The sequence below is a fragment of the Xenopus tropicalis genome, chromosome 8, assembly GCF_000004195.4.
Source record: "Xenopus tropicalis strain Nigerian chromosome 8, UCB_Xtro_10.0, whole genome shotgun sequence".
Classification (NCBI taxonomy): Eukaryota; Metazoa; Chordata; class Amphibia; order Anura; family Pipidae; genus Xenopus; species Xenopus tropicalis.
The window spans coordinates 139575412-139591437 of NC_030684.2; the positions used below are offsets into that span (position 1 = coordinate 139575412).

The 16026-nt window shown below is 46.7% G+C and overlaps 1 protein-coding gene and 3 non-coding genes across 4 annotated transcripts in view; 3 read left to right on the forward strand and 1 right to left on the reverse strand.

Annotated features, from left to right (window-relative positions):
* The window catches only part of LOC100496508 (Fc receptor-like protein 5), a 297411-nt gene that overhangs the window by 163261 nt on the left and 118124 nt on the right, over positions 1-16026 (reverse strand).
* Positions 5315-5387, forward strand: trnak-uuu. The gene has a single exon. It is a non-coding gene; the product is annotated as a tRNA-Lys (tRNA).
* On the forward strand, positions 5696-5781 carry trnay-gua. The gene is given in 2 exon segments: positions 5696-5732; positions 5746-5781. It is a non-coding gene; the product is annotated as a tRNA-Tyr (tRNA).
* On the forward strand, positions 6035-6106 carry trnam-cau. Its single transcript has one exon. It is a non-coding gene; the product is annotated as a tRNA-Met (tRNA).

A 16026-nucleotide genomic window follows, 5' to 3' on the forward strand; every position in this document is an offset into this window, starting at 1 on the left:
GAGGCCCTGGGGGATGCTAAAGGATACTTGGGGGGCCCTGGGGGAAGCTGAAGGATACTTGGGGGGGCCCTGGGGAAAGCTGAAGGATACTTGGGGGGGCCCTGAGGATAGCTGAAGGATACTTGGGGGGGCCTGGGGAAAGCTGAAGGATACTTGGGGGGGCCCTGGGGGAAGCTGAAGGATACTTGGGGGGCCCTGGGGGAAGCTGAAGGATACTTGGGGGGCCCTGGGGGAAGCTGAAGGATACTTGGGGGGCCCTGGGGGAAGCTGAAGGATGCTTGGGGGGGCCCTGGGGGAAGCTGAAGGATACTTGGGGGGGCCCTGAGGATAGCTGAAGGATACTTGGGGGGGGCCTGGGGAAAGCTGAAGGATACTTGGGGGGGGCCCTGGGGGAAGCTGAAGGATACTTGGGGGGCCCTGGGGGAAGCTGAAGGATACTTGGGGGGCCCTGGGGGAAGCTGAAGGATACTTGGGGGGCCCTGGGGGAAGCTGAAGGATGCTTGGGGGGGCCCTGGGGGATGCTGAAGGATACTTGGGGGGGCCCTGGGGGAAGCTGAAGGATACTTGGGGGGGGCCTGGGGGAAGCTGAAGGATACTTGGGGGGCCCTGGGGGAAGCTGAAGGATGCTTGGGGGGGCCCTGGGGGAAGCCTCATTATGTGCGAGCCCAGAGACAATTAACTTTATTCAGTTGATATAAAATATTTTACTACAGTATTTGGTTCAGAATCTTTTTTTTTCTAGATTTTCCTCCTTTAAAATTGGGTGTGTCTTATATTCCGGAGCGTCTTATAGGGCGAAAAATACGGTAGTCAATTATTATTAATAATTAGAACTGAGGCAACAAAGTAAACAGGCAGATCATGACATAGTGACTCCAGAAATAGTCATAAAGATAATTTATCCCCACTGGGTAGGATCTGACTTCTCTAAAGTAATCCATAATGTGGATAAAGCTGGGAGTATTGGGATTTTGTACAAGAGCCATTATATCACAGAAAATATATATTTCTGTTATTAAGGGGCAGATTTATGATTTCTTGCTTTTTCTGTTGGAAAAACTCGTTAGTTGAGTATATTTCCCCTGAGCAAGCTTTCTTAAATAAGAAAAAGTTTGGATCCTAAAACTCAACCATTTCCAAAATTAGCCATGTAACCTGACTAACTGTATGGCGATTTACTATGGGGCCGATTCAAGTCTAAATTCCGAGTACGATTTGCGAAAATCTACATTAAATCGGAAAATTTCTGATGTGCGTTAATTTTGCAAAAAGTCGCGTTGTGCTTGTATGAAAATATTGTGGTACGATCCAAAAGTTACGACATTTTTGTATCCGAACAATTGTAAACGGCGCAAAAATTTGATCTGATTTGAACCTTCTGTGCATGATTTTGGAATCCTCCCATAGGGCTCAATGGCACTCTGCAGCTCCAACCCGGCCCAAGGAAAGTCTCCCATAGGGCTCAATGGCACTCTGCAGCTCCAACCCGGCCCAAGGAAAGTCTCCCATAGGGCTCAATGGCACTCTGCAGCTCCAACCTGGCCCAAGGAAAGTCTCCCATAGGGCTCAATGGCACTCTGCAGCTCCAACCCGGCCCAAGGAAAGTCTCCCATAGGGCTCAATGGCACTCTGCAGCTCCAACCCGGCCCAAGGAAAGTCTCCCATAGGGCTCAATGGCACTCTGCAGCTCCAACCCGGCCCAAGGAAAGCCTCCCATAGGGCTCAATGGCACTCTGCAGCTCCAACCCGGCCCAAGGAAAGTCTCCCATAGGGCTCAATGGCACTCTGCAGCTCCAACCCGGCCCAAGGAAAGTCTCCCATAGGGCTCAATGGCACTCTGCAGCTCCAACCCGACCCAAGGAAAGTCTCCCATAGGGCTCAATGGCACTCTGCAGCTCCAACCCGGCCCAAGGGAAGCCTCCCATAGGGCTCAATGGCACTCTGCAGCTCCAACCTGGCCCAAGGAAAGTCTCCCATAGGGCTCAATGGCACTCTGCAGCTCCAACCTGACCCAAGGAAAGTCTCCCATAGGGCTCAATGGCACTCTGCAGCTCCAACCCGGCCCAAGGAAAGCCCCCCATAGGACTCAATGGCACTCTGCAGCTCCAACCCGGCCCAAGGAAAGCCTCCCATAGGGCTCAATGGCACTCTGCAGCTCCAACCCGGCCCAAGGAAAGTCTCCCATAGGGCTCAATGGCACTCTGCAGCTCCAACCCGACCCAAGGAAAGTCTCCCATAGGGCTCAATGGCACTCTGCAGCTCCAACCCGGCCCAAGGGAAGCCTCCCATAGGGCTCAATGGCACTCTGCAGCTCCAACCTGGCCCAAGGAAAGTCTCCCATAGGGCTCAATGGCACTCTGCAGCTCCAACCTGACCCAAGGAAAGTCTCCCTTAGGGCTCAATGGCACTCTGCAGCTCCAACCCGGCCCAAGGAAAGTCTCCCATAGGGCTCAATGGCACTCTGCAGCTCCAACCCGGCCCAAGGGAAGCCTCCCATAGGGCTCAATGGCACTCTGCAGCTCCAACCCGGCCCAAGGAAAGTCTCCCATAGGGCTCAATGGCACTCTGCAGCTCCAACCCGGCCCAAGGAAAGTCTCCCATAAGGCTCAATGGCACTCTGCAGCTCCAACCCGGCCCAAGGAAAGTCTCCCATAGGGCTCAATGGCACTCTGCAGCTCCAACCCGGCCCAAGGAAAGCCTCCCATAGGGCTCAATGGCACTCTGCAGCTCCAACCCGGCCCAAGGAAAGCCCCCCATAGGACTCAATGGCACTCTGCAGCTCCAACCCGGCCCAAGGAAATTCTCCCATAGGGCTCAATGGCACTCTGCAGCTCCAACCCCGCCCAAGGAAAGTCTCCCATAGGGCTCAATGGCACCCTGCAGCTCCAACCCGGCCCAAGGAAAGTCTCCCATAGGGCTCAATGGCACTCTGCAGCTCCAACCCGGCCCAAGGAAAGTCTCCCATGGGGCTCAATGGCACTCTGCAGCTCCAACCCGGCCCAAGGAAAGTCTCCCATAGGGCTCAATGGCACTCTGCAGCTCCAACCCGACCCAAGGAAAGTCTCCCATAGGGCTCAATGGCACTCTGCAGCTCCAACCCGACCCAAGGAAAGTCTCCCATAGGGCTCAATGGCACTCTGCAGCTCCAACCCGGCCCAAGGAAAGTCTACCATAGGGCTCAATGGCACTCTGCAGCTCCAACCCGGCCCAAGGAAAGTCTCCCATAGGGCTCAATGGCACTCTGCAGCTCCAACCCGGCCCAAGGAAAGTCTCCCATAGGGCTCAATGGCACTCTGCAGCTCCAACCCGGCCCAAGGAAAGCCTCCCATAGGGCTCAATGGCACTCTGCAGCTCCAACCCGGCACAAGGAAAGTCTCCCATAGGGCTCAATGGCACTCTGCAGCTCCAACCCGGCCCAAGGAAAGTCTCCCATAGGGCTCAATGGCACTCTGCAGCTCCAACCCGGCCCAAGGAAAGCCTCCCATAGGGCTCAATGGCACTCTGCAGCTCCAACCCGGCCCAAGGAAAGTCTCCCATAGGGCTCAATGGCACTCTGCAGCTCCAACCCAGCCCAAGGAAAGTCTCCCATAGGGCTCAATGGCACTCTGCAGCTCCAACCCGGCCCAAGGAAAGTCTCCCATAGGGCTCAATGGCACTCTGCAGCTCCAACCCGGCGCAAGGAAAGTCTCCCATAGGGTTCAATGGCACTCTGCAGCTCCAACCCAGCCCAAGGAAAGTCTCCCATAGGGCTCAATGGCACTCTGCAGCTCCAACCCGGCCCAAGGAAAGTCTCCCATAGGGCTCAATGGCACTCTGCAGCTCCAACCCGGCCCAAGGAAAGTCTCCAATAGGTCTCAATGGCACTCTGCAGCTCCAACCTGGCCCAAGGAAAGTCTCCCATAGGGCTCAATGGTACTCTGCAGCTCCAACCCGGCCCAAGGAAAGTCTCCCATAGGGCTCAATGGTACTCTGCAGCTCAAACCTGGCCCAAGGAAAGTCTCCCATAGGGCTCAATGGTACTCTGCAGCTCAAACCTGGCCCAAGGAAAGTCACGATACCAAAGCTTGAATGAATTCTGAAACTTTTGTACTTGTTGCGACAAAAACGATTTTGTCGCACAAATTGCCGCAAAGAATGAAAATGCCGCGCAAATTAACAAAAAAGTTGTGGAAAATATGCACAGTTGTAAAAGTTAGAAAAAACACAATTTTTTTCTATTCGTAACCAATCGTACATTGATAAATGGGCCCCTAAGTGTCTAAACAGCTAAAAATCTGAATTTGACAATTTGTCAGATTAAACTTGTCCAGATCATGTAGAAGTTCATGGTAATAATGGGCAAAATTTTTCAGCAGGCATGGATTTGCGGCGAACTTCTGTGTTTTGGCATTGGCGGATTTTTTCGCGAAACGGGCGTCAAACTTTGCCATGAAAAAATTCGGAGTGCATTAAAAAATTGTCGCCCACAGATTTTTTTGATGCGAACGTGCACATTTATATGCGCCTGCGCCGATTTTGCAGCGGTCGCGTCAAAATAGGCATAGCTGTGGCAAAATGGGCTTGAGAGCATCAAAATGCCCGTGACTTTTTTTGATGCTTAACAAATTTTTCCACTGCAAACTTTCACAGAAGTTTTACGAAACAATTTGGCAATGGCGAAATGAGGAAATTCGCTGTGAATCCCTGCCTGGCGGAAAAATTCACTCATCACTAATTGTCATCCATGTACATAAAAAATTGTGCGTGACAATTTTTTCGACGCGCAACATTTTCCCCGTTTTGTGAATCTTTCGTAAAATTTTTGATTTTTTTTTTATGTGCTCAACAATCTTTTTGATGTGCAACATTTTCCCCATTTCGCAATTCTTTTGGAACATTCTTAAATGTTTTGACGATGCGAAATGGGAAAGATTTGCTCATCACTACTTAAGTCTACTTAGGTCTGATGTCGGATTTATGAAATTGATGCCTTTTTCTTTTTTGTACATATAATGGCTGATAGAATGTTATTTATGTGTGCCTTTTGTTTTTCCATTTTCTCAGTTGTGTTAAAACAGTCCCTCACCTTTGTCCTATTGAATTTTTGTATAAGCCATGCCCACTTATTGCGACAAAAATCCAACTAATTCAGCTATTGCCATTCCTCCCGAATAATGGATACTATTGCAAGTTTGGGCCAGCTCTCTCACCTCATTACGCGCAAATACGAATGAGCAAGAATGGTGGAAAAATACACGCCCTCCCCTCTGCCGCACGGCGCCTTTTCCCTTAGAGATGAGGCTGGTTAGAGCGCCACGGCGATGCGTGGAGCAGGGCCCGGATAGCTCAGTCGGTAGAGCATCAGACTTTTAATCTGAGGGTCCAGGGTTCAAGTCCCTGTTTGGGCGAGATGCTTATGGCCCTCGTGAAAGGGCGTGCGTGTATAGGCAAACTAGGGTGACAAGACTCTGTACCGCAGAGTTTATTAACACCAATAACCCCCAGGAATGTAGGCAGGTCAGAAGGACAGCTTGCCCTTGCGAAACAAAGTCATTCCTGAAAGCAAGTGAAGAGGCAGAACTTCTTTCTGACAGAGCCCTACTTAGCAAGACCTGGGAGCAGTACCCTTTATGTCTTCAGTCTCTCCAAAGTTGCCTCTTTGAAGTCCATCCACCCCATCCCTTTAACAAGACACGGATAGGTAAGGGTCCGCCGGTCTTCGATAGCTCAGCTGGTAGAGCGGAGGACTGTAGGTCTAATCAAGCAATCCTTAGGTCGCTGGTTCGATTCCGGCTCGAAGGAAATTTTCCAGCTGTTTTCCCTGCAAGCCAGTGGGGTGATATCCCAACAACTTGCCAAATTCGCTCTTTTAGAAAATGGATTTCAGGGCAGAATCCTGTTGGAGCAGCCTTGTTGACCGATGCATTTTGAATGAAAAATATGCGGTTTACCCCGACAGTATTCCTCTGAACAACTTTGTTTTTAGAAGGAACACATTGACAGGCGCAAAGCATTGTGAACTAATGAGGAGTCTTCTCGCCAGCTTCTGACAAGAAGCAGAGTGGCGCAGCGGAAGCGTGCTGGGCCCATAACCCAGAGGTCGATGGATCGAAACCATCCTCTGCTAGTCCTTTTTAGGCAGGCAGCAAAACAACCTAGAATCTGGCTTTCAATCCACTGTCTAGAGTAATTAAAGGAGGGTTTCAGTCAAATGATTTTGAGGATGAATGGTGGCAGGCCGCTTGATTTCTAGGCGACGTTGAATCTCAGTGCAAAGGAAATGAATGAGAAGAAAGGGATGAGCTTGCGTGCGCTTCTTTTGATAGGGTGCCGCCATCAGAGCAGGGGTTGTGATAGATTCACGCTACAGCACAGCAGGCACCGTGTATACAATTGGCAGGTGGCGCACAAAGCTCACACTTAATCCTCCTTGTATTGCTGGAGCCTTTGTTTCCACCGAGCCAGTAGAGCAAAATGACACCTGAAATGCGCCAACCAATTACAAGACAGTGACAAAGCTGGCCACGAGGCAAAGCAGCCTGCAGGCGCTGCCGCAACCATATGGAGATGCCAATGTTTTTCATCGGCAGACTTTAGTGCCTAGTCTAGTTATAAAGATATATAGCTGACTCCCCCGTCTCCAAAGGCAGCCAGCAAAGAGCAGTAAGATTCAGCTTTGCTACATGCCAGCAGGCTTTGCCATATGCTCCGGCAACAGAAGGGCAGGCGCCATACTGTATGCTAAACAGAACATTTCTTAAAATCATCACAAAGCTTGCATTTTACCCCATTTCATAACGTACCAACATAAAACAATCCAAGTATGAACACCAGGGGTCTACTGAACAGTTTGATGCCCAATATGCATAGATTTACCATACTATGTGGGGTACAGAGGATGCCAAATTGAAATACAGCAGACAAAATGTCCATATGCAAAGACAAATAACAAAGAACAATATGAAATGCAGTAAAATTGCTACAATCCAAAAAAAGTCACTAAAATCAATGGGTTTTTTTTCCTAGTGATATCTGCGGTCAGAATCACAGTTTGAGTATTCTGGCTAGGGCAATTTAGTTTTACAGACAAAGTCAAGCGAACAACAACTATGCATAAATGAAAATGCAATAAAATGGCTAAAAATGCACCAAAATCACAGAAAATGTAATAAAAACACCAAAATAATACACAAAAGGTATTGCGCAGTGCGGTTAGCGAATACGCTATCCACAATGGCAATAAAACATTTTTTTCACACAAGAATAAAAGCAATGCGATAAAAAAAAAATTACAAAATTACATAAGTGTGTAGGTGTGTGTACACTAGGTAAAATTAGTTTTGTGTGCAAGTAAGTGTGAGTGCTGTAAGTGCTGTGAATGTGTGAAACCCCCCAACCCTCCCAAAATGTATGTGTTAATGTGTAAGTGTGAGTAGTGTATTATGTGTGTGTGTATGTGTGTGGTTTAACACTTACCAGGGACACAGAGTCACACAGGTCTTCTGGAGGTGGGAGGAAGGACCCAGAAGCCGTGCTGCAGCTTCTTCCTGAGATCGTGAGTATGAAGAGAGAGGTACTTTTTCACACAGGACGTAGATTCTACGTCCTGTGGCACTTAAAGGATTAACAATGGCTCCCAAGTTACAAAGTCAGTCTCTACCTAATAAATTTATGGGTGAATCTGAGGAAAGGTGAAAACTGTGATATCCTGATAAAGGTCCTATTGCAATAGGTACTTCCATAGATAGGGGTAATTGTTACATATGAATACTTACCCCTACTGCAGGGGTAGGGAACCTTGGCTCTCCAGCTGTGATAAAACTACAAATCCCAGCAAGCATTTTCCTTAATTAACCATGACTGTGGCTGTCAGACTCCTGCAATGCATTGTGGGACTGGTAGTTCCATAACAGCTGGAGAGCCAAGGTTCCCTACCCCTGCCCTACTGTGATAATAGTTTTACCAGTTATAGGGAGCTAAGCAGTCAAGTCTTTTGCATCAAAAAGTCGAGTATCCCTGGTATCCACAAGACAAGAAACTGGAGAACCATTTACAATCAAATTAACATCATTATCAATTTCACAAATCTCAAAAGGCATTTCATTTAGTTAGTGTATTTTGTCGTTATGTTCTTTCCTTCAAATCACAGGCACCTTCAGTGACCTTTGTGGTTTGTCAGTGTGACCATATTGTCTGCAGGCAAATCATAATGGTTTTGCTGATATGAGAGGAAAGGGCACAGCCTGAGGAAAGGTTACAGAATTGTGTTGTGGGGACCTGAATATTGCCCTCTATTTTGTCATGACCTCTGTATCCTTCTTGTGGATTAGGCATATAAATAACCTGAGTGGGTGGATACAGTAGTGGCACATGGGGTACATATTGAGGTGTTACACAGTAGGGGCCACAATTTTCAGGTTACTGTTATTTTCCTGTGAAACTAAGCTTGCCATTGCTGTTAATACTGGAGCCATTTTTACAGCACTTTCATAAACATCTGCACTTTTAATAGTGGTATAAACCCTTTTTGGCTGTAAAACAGACAAAGACCAGCTGCATAGGCTATAGAGCACGGGGTGCACACAGGATAGGCTTTCGCTATGTGGAAAGATCAAGGGGGAGGTAGTGCAACTATAACTCATTAGCTGTGTGCAGGAATAGTAAAGAAAGGACGCAATAAGGTTCTTGCATCAAACTCAAACAGAACTGGTTTTATTGTCCGAGACAATAGCTACACAGGGATCGGTATATCAATACTCACAATACAGAGGTAGAGCAATGGATTGGCAGGTTTATATGCAGAGCAACCAGAATAAGGATACACCGCTGGGGAGAATGGCATGGGCAGTAAAGAATGTTTTTAGAGTTTCTTTCCAAGTGACCTGGATCCCATACAGCTTACCTGGATCCCATACACATTACCTGGATCCCATACAGCTTACCTGGATCCCATACACATTACCTGGATCCCATACACATTACCTGGATCCCATACACATTACCTAGATCCCATACACATTACCTGGATCCCATACACATTACCTGGATCCCATACACATTACCTAGATCCCATACACATTACCTGGATCCCATACAGCTTACCTGGATCCCATACAGCTTACCTGGATCCCATACACATTACCTGGATCCCATACACATTACCTGGATCCCATACAGCTTACCTGGATCCCATACACATTACCTGGATCCCATACACATTACCTGGATCCCATTCAGCTTACCTGGATCCCATACACATTACCTGGATCCCATACACATTACCTGGATCCCACACAGCTTACCTGGATCCCATACAGCTTACCTGGATCCCATACACATTACCTGGATCCCATACACATTACCTGGATCCCATACAGCTTACCTGGATCCCATACAGGTTACCCGGATCCCATACAGCTTACCTGGATACCATACAGCTTACCTGGATCCCATACATCTTACCTGGATCCCATACAGCTTACCTGGATTCCACACAGCTTACCCGGATCCCATACAGCTTACCCGGATCCCATACAGCTTACCTGGATCCCATACAGCTTACCTGGATCCCATACAGCTTACCCGGATCCCACACAGCTTACCCGGATCCCACACAGCTTACCCGGATCCCATACAGCTTACCTGGATCCCACACAGCTTACCTGGATCCCACACAGCTTACCTGGATCCCATACAGCTTACCTGGATCCCATACAGCTTACCTGGATCCCATACACATTACCTGGATCCCATACACATTACCTGGATCCCATACAGCTTACCTGGATCCCATACAGGTTACCCGGATCCCATACAGCTTACCTGGATACCATACAGCTTACCTGGATCCCATACATCTTACCTGGATCCCATACAGCTTACCTGGATCCCATACAGCTTACCCGGATCCCACACAGCTTACCCGGATCCCACACAGCTTACCCGGATCCCATACAGCTTACCCGGATCCCACACAGCTTACCTGGATCCCACACAGCTTACCTGGATCCCACACAGCTTACCTGGATTCCATACAGCTTACCTGGATCCCATACAGCTTACCTGGATCCCATACAGCTTACCTGGATTCCATACAGCTTACCTGGATTCCATACAGCTTACCTGGATCCCATACAGCTTACCTGGATCCCATACAGCTTACCTGGACCAGGGAGAATGAATCTAAGCCTGATACCCTTGTCACTACTGCGGCCCCTTCACTAAGGCAGCAGAGCCTGCACAAGGAGAATACTCCCTGATATATATCCCGGTTGGAGCAAAGAGGCTGCTCTTACTAACACTAATCGGACTCACTTTCCTACAAAGTGTTAAAACAAGAACTGACCTTCTCTAATTAATCCTCTTTCATGGGGTCTGTGCTCCCTGACTTCTCCCGAGGTAAAGGCACCTCTGGGGCAGAACAGCTTTACTGGGGCCCTGTTGATCCCAGGCTCAGTGGAACATCCATCTGGTTCAACAGAGAAAGATCCACCCCTAACCAAATACTTTATTAAAGTATGGCAGGAAGTGGTCATAAACCTTATGGGCCAATAATAGAAGAATTTGTAAATACCAAAATAGATACATGGACAAATGCCCAGCAACAATGAATAAGGAAGTGTAGGGTTTAAAGCTATAAGGAGAGTTAACCCTATCGGTCCCTACAGTAGTTTTAATTATAGCATTTTTTTCATCTTTTTTTTCTTTTTATCTTGTAAAACTTCTAAATAATGCTATGCTAAATTACCAATCTGATTTACTGTTTTCTCTTTCCAGTCAAGGTGATGTAACTTCAGTTCTGACTTAACTCCCTCATGTAATCCAAAAATGCAAGAAATCCCCCAATGAGAATCCCAGCTGATGTGAGTAAATCCGGCTCCCTGTTCTCTGTTCCTGCAATTGGAGTTGGGAGCAATAAGCACAGTTTCCCAGCACTGAACAAGTCTGTCCCTTTATCCCCATGTCTGATTCCTGTGCCATATAATGACATCCCAATAATCTCTGTATGTAAGGTAACAGCAAGATGGCTGACACAGTGCTGGGAATCAGCATTCTCATTGGTGAATTCTTTTGCATTTATAATGAAGTTTTTAGTCAGTAAAATTCTGATTGGTGAAATGTACTGCATCTATAATTATGATTTCTGGCAACTTCTATAGGTAACTAGGGGGCGCAGTGGGACAGTGTAACGGTTGGGTTTACAATGCCTTTACTGTGCCCAAGGCAGGACTAAGAGTGCTTCACCCCCACTCATCACCCTGTCTGTCACTCCTCCTTACTAACGGCCCACAATACATTTCTCCAATGTCACCGCTTCCCCTGCTACAGAACAAGTGGCTGTAGGGGCTGGAGAATGAGAAGTTGGAGCTAAAGCCAAGCCAGAAATGCCGGAACTCGGGGTTGGCAGGCAGAAAAGGTAAATGCCTAGTGCCCCCCATTGGTGGCCCTTCTGCCCCTACTCCTAGTTCCAGCCCTGCCTGGCTTTTATTGAACACATAACCAACTACTTCAGGGAAATAGGGGGCACAGCATCAGAACCCATTTATATCCCATAACATATAATAAAGAAATACAAATGAAAGCCGTTTCACTGTAGCAGTTTCCCTTTAATGGGCTGATTTTAAAAGTCAGATAAGTTTTAATGGCTGGAGATGTATGAAGGCTGTAAAGATTCTTACACCATTGTTTCCTGTTACATTAATAGATGGGGCAGCGACACAAACCAGTAACACCTTAGTGGATTTCCTGTGATCACAGCTCTGTATATGAAATATAATGACACTGTGTTGCTGCAGTTACACAGGAACTCACTTACTGTACAGCCCTACTGACCTACTGACTCTATGCACAGTGTTACCCAATGGCCCTAATCCGTAAGTACATTGCATTTTATTTTATACTTACAAATGAATTCTGTGCTGCCCTTGGTACTGTTATTGTCTATTCAAGATTCAATAATAAATATATTTTATATATACGCAGCAGAAGAGATTGATATCAGTCCAGAAACTTGGTTTATTAGATTCATAGTTATAGAGGCGTCTTAATAGATGCAATGTCTTAAGACAGTGCTGTCCACGGCCCGCGACCCCCCTCTGTGTGGCCCCCCACCTGTCTGGCTGCTTTGATGGCTTACTCTTGTGTAAGATTTAAATGGTATCAGTACTGTGATTAACTGCCCCCCCTGCATGGTTCTCACCTCAGATTCAGGCTGTAATCAGGCTGTATTGTTTAAACATGTAATCCCCTGTACTGTTCACACCTTTTAATCTCTGCATTGTTCACCCCCTGCAGTGTTCACACCTCAGGCTCAGGCTGTAATCACCCCCATTGTTCCCCTGTTCACACCTCAGACAGACTGTAGAAACCAACAAATAATCCCTGCACACTACAAAAAGAACATATACTGAAGTGGTACTGCAATTAAAAAGTTTTTTAATATATAGTTATTGTGCAGACTGTAGGAGCAGTGCCAGTATTGTGCCACTGTAGGCTTCCTGTGTGTGCCATACATAGGGTAGGCAGAGTATGGCACACAAAGACCAAGTATGGCACAAACCAGCCAAGAATGGCACACACAGTCAAAGTATGGCACACACAGGCAGGGTAGGGCAGGCAGAGTATGGCACACACAGGCAGGGTAGGGAAGGCAGAGTATGGCACACACAGGCAGGGTAGGAAAGGCAGAGTATGGCACACACAGGCAGGGTAGGGAAGGCAGAGTATGGCACACACAGGCAGGGTAGGGAAGGCAGAGTATGGCACACACAGGCAGGGTAGGGCAGGCAGAGTATGGCACACACAGGCAGGGTAGGGAAGGCAGAGTATAGCACACACAGGCAGGGTAGGGAAGGCAGAGTATGGCACACACAGGCAGGGTAGGGCAGGCAGAGTATGGCACACACAGGCAGGGTAGGGAAGGCAGAGTATGGCACACACAGGCAGGGTAGGGAAGGCAGAGTATGGCACACACAGGCAGGGTAGGGAAGGCAGAGTATGGCACACACAGGCAGGGTAGGGCAGGCAGAGTATGGCACACACAGGCAGGGTAGGGAAGGCAGAGTATGGCACACACAGGCAGGGTAGGGAAGGCAGAGTATGGCACACACAGGCAGGGTAGGGAAGGCAGAGTATGGCAGGTTTTTGCTGTACTACAACCATTAATATGGGTATGGTCATGTGATAACACGGATGTGGTTTCAAGTGGGTGCGGTTTCAAAAGGGGAGTGGTCAAAACTGGCTTCCATTATCGGCCCTCCACCACGTAGGTCGGAAAAATTCCGGCCCTCGGTACCACAGAAGTTGGACAGCACTGTCGGGTTAATTAAATGTTATATACATGAGGGGCAAACAGAGTTACAGTAAACTAAACAGCCTGGCAGGACCCAACACCGAGGAATATTTTAATAACATGAAATACCTTTTATGAGTCGGCCCCTAAGGTAATGTCTCCTTTTGTTGTATATTCTAAGGAAACTTCTACTCGTACGACTTCAGTCTTATCACAAAATCCCAAGACCATTTAACTCTTTATACAGGCTGCAATCATGTTTTATAATCACTGTAGGTGCAATTGTTATGAGCTTTGATAGGTGCAACATGAAGCTGTAATGGTTAGAGACATATAAAGGAGAGATGTGCCAGTACTATACACTTTGAGCCTGTGGGGCCATTGATAGGGCATCAGGCACAGAGCTTTGTACCCAGGGGAACCCTACACTTATCTACACATTATCTACCAACATGAGATTGCCAGAAAGGCACTGACAGCCAATAGGAAAAGGGATCAAAATCCAGCTTGTCTCTTGTTTCCTTAACTGGAACATTTCTGCTACCTTGAAGTCCATCTGGGAATATACACACAAAGGCTATTGAACATGATGAATGTTGGGGGTTACCAATATTATCTGTCTTATACATATATATATATATTTTTTTTTCTATATGTTAATATATTAATATTCTGTGTATTTACAGATTTTCTCACCCTGCTGACAGTCATTTTTTTTGAAACCTCAGGTAAAAAGACTTTTAAACTATTTCTAATACATAAAATAATTGTACTGAGGGATTGTATAACTGCTTGTGATCAAATACAGGGATGGATTAGAATTATGGGATGGCCATCTCCAATAGTTCATTGTAAGCAAATGCTTCTAATTTAAAACAATAACTGACGAGGGCAGCACCAAGGCACGTAGTCAGCAAAACCCCTAAGGGCAAGGGCAGGCGAAGGGTTAATCCACTTTTCTCAGCCTGGAAAGGCGAAAGTGAATGTTTTCCCGGCCAACCGCCAATCCAACCCACTGGGCGTCCTGAAGTGGATCCGCCAGGCAGGAAAGTGCAGGGCTGAGATTAATGGTTCATCTGCCTTCGCCCTAAAGTCAAACTGCCACACTGTGCCAAGGTGGGAAAGTGAAAGAAGGGTTGGCCTCACTCTAATCCCCCACCTTAGTGATGCACCAAACCCACTTTTTGGGTTCGGCTAAACCCCCAAACCCACCCTGACGAATTCTGTCAAATCCCGAACCGAATCCGATCCTTGAAGGGTAATTTTCCCCCCCTACCATTTAACCCTTTTGAATGCTAATTAGCATATGCTAATTTTTGCTAATTAGGATTCGGATTTGGTTCGGCCAGGACTGTTGATTCGGCCAAAAAAGAATCCTTCAAAAGAAGGCTGGATTCAGCCCGAATACTGAACCGAATCTGGGATTTGATGCATCCCTAATTAGTACAAAGGTATTGTAGGGTTATAGAGGGCAAGTAATAGTTCAGTAGAGTTCTCCATTCTATGGTTGGCTGATGGGACTTATAATGCTGTTTCATCACTGGGGGAAGTGGGTTGGTTTTAGTCATTTTCAAATGATATTTTTGTGGGAGACCCCACAGTTGATCTGGGAGAGAGGCACGGCTAGTCATAGCGAGGCATGACCTGTTGTTTCATTTGGAATGTTGGGAGGTTTGGGGAATTACTTTATATAATTATGTAGCAGCAAAGTTGATACAAGATAGTTTAGATGCAATGGGTAAATTCCAACATTGTGACTGCCCAGAATTTTATAATTGTATCATTGTCAGTTATATAATATTACATATCGCAATGTGGAATTATTGCTTATTGCTTAATTTATGCCTGTAGGAGCTGCTGTGAGACCTGTGGTTTCCTTCTCCCCAAACTGGACCCCAATATTCCCAGGGGAGTCTGTAACTCTGAGCTGTAATGTGGCTCCTACTGCCCAAGGGAACCTGGGATATTCCTGGTACAGGGATGGATATTGGATACATGGGGACCAGCAGAGCCTTACAGAAGTGAGACACAGTGGGGATTACCAGTGCCAGGCCGGTGCCAGTGAGAGAAGCGACTCTGTTAGACTGGATATTAAGGGAGGTGAGTAAAACATTTCAAATTAGAAAGTGGTCCAGAAAATGCCCTGATTAGAAAGGGAAGATTCACTTACAGCTTGTATAACATTTTTCATTTATTTCAGATCGGCTCATCCTGCAGGCGCCCCCTGCTGTTCATGAAGGGGACTCCCTGTTTCTCAGGTGCCACAGTTGGCCTGGATATGGTACAAGAAAGCCAGTATTTTACAAGGACAATAAGGCCATTGGGTCCCCAGTCAGGGGCTCTGTGTTACAGATAGGGAGAGTGGGTGTTACTGCGTCTGGTACATACAAGTGTGAAAAAGGAATATATTTTGGTTACAATAATTATCGCACTCACAGTGATGAAAAAAACATTTCAGTCTCAGGTAAGTCCCAACAGAGACCAATGTCACATTCAGTTTAAAACTTGACACTCAAAACCTGGCTAACTTATTATTTTTTGCAAAAATCAGATTATAGAACAAATTAAGATGGGGTTATTTAAAACAGGATCCAACAGGATAACAAAAAAGCCAATAATTATTAATAGAATAATTACAGTGTAATAACTGCTGTATATTCATCAAATTTGTGTAAGTTCTATGGTCAGCAGATACCACTCACCAGGGTAATATTTTAAGTATATTTAATGCGTGGAAATAATGTTACAGAAAAATA